We start from the raw sequence: 1,357 nt of genomic DNA, 5'->3' as shown, positions 1-1,357 counted from the left end.
TGATATGGTTTGGCTGTGTCCCACCCAAATCTCATCTTGAATTGTAGCTCCCATAATTCCCACGTGTTGTGGGAGGGAGCCAGTGGGAGACACTGAATTATGGGGGTGGCTTCCCTCTACTGTTCTTGTGATAGTGAATAAGTCTCACAAGATCTGATGATTTTATAAGGGGTTTCCCCTTTCACTTGGCTGTCATTCTTTCTTGCCTGCCACAATGTAAGATATGCCTTTCTCCTTCTACCATGAGTGTGAGGCCTCCCCAGCCACATGGAACTGTGAGTCCATTAAACCTCTTTTTCTTTATAAATCACCCAGTCTCTGGTATGTCTTTATTTGCAATGTGAGAACAGACTAATACATATAGTTTGAGTAGAAAAAATGGTATTAACTCTTCTTTATATGTTTAGTAGAATTTAGCAGTGAAGCCATCAGGTCCTTGGCTTTTCTTTGATGGGAGCTTTTTATTACTGCTTCAGTCTCATTACTCATTATTTATTGGTCTGTTCAGGTTTTCTGTTTCTTCATGAATCAATCATGGTAGGTTGTATGTGTGTATGAATTTATCCATTTCCTTTAGGTTTTTCAATTTGTTGGTGCATAGTTGTTCATGGTAATCTGTTGCAACTACTGTGGTAGTCATATTTTGTATTTCTGTGGTATTAGTTGTAATATCTCCTTTCTCATTTCTGATTTGAGTTTTCTCTTTTTTCTTAGTCTAGCTAAAGGTTTGTTGATTATCTTTTTAAAAAATCAGCTTTTTGTTTTGTTGACGTTTTGCATCATTTTCCTCATCTCTATTTTATTTATTTCTGCTCTGATCTTTATTATTTCTTTCCTTCTACTTATTTTTGGCTTAGATTGCCTTTGTTTTTCTAGTTTTTTGAGGAATAAGGTAAGGTTGTTATTTGAGATCTTTCTACTTTTTTGATATAGGCGTTCATTGCTATAAGCTTCCATCTTAGGACTGCTTTTGCTGTCTCTCATAGGTTTTGGTAAATTGTGTTCTCATTCTCATTTGTCTCTAGAAAGCTTTTAGTTGATAATTATTTCTTGAATGAATGTGTTTTTGTGAGCATGTGCGGATGCACACCCGTATTCCTATGATGGAGTGAGTCCCACCCCAAGGCAGGGGATGTCCCTAATGTGCATCCAGGCCCCAGCCACTCTGTACACAGGTGCCCTACACCGGGAAGAGGCTGGCTCCTGGCGTGGTAGGCCAGCCCCAGCGTTTGCCCAGCTGGTGGGCCAGTAGGTGCAGCAGCCCAGCATGGCCACATGGTGGGGGAAGATTCCCTTCCTCTCCTCCCTCTCCAGGCTGGGAGCGCTATGCCCTGGGTCTCCCTGCTGTGTCCACCCT

The sequence above is a fragment of the Nomascus leucogenys genome, chromosome 6 (genome assembly GCF_006542625.1).
Source record: "Nomascus leucogenys isolate Asia chromosome 6, Asia_NLE_v1, whole genome shotgun sequence".
Classification (NCBI taxonomy): domain Eukaryota; kingdom Metazoa; phylum Chordata; class Mammalia; order Primates; family Hylobatidae; genus Nomascus; species Nomascus leucogenys.
The sequence above is the reverse complement of the archived record's forward strand: the minus strand, read 5'-3'. Positions refer to the sequence as shown.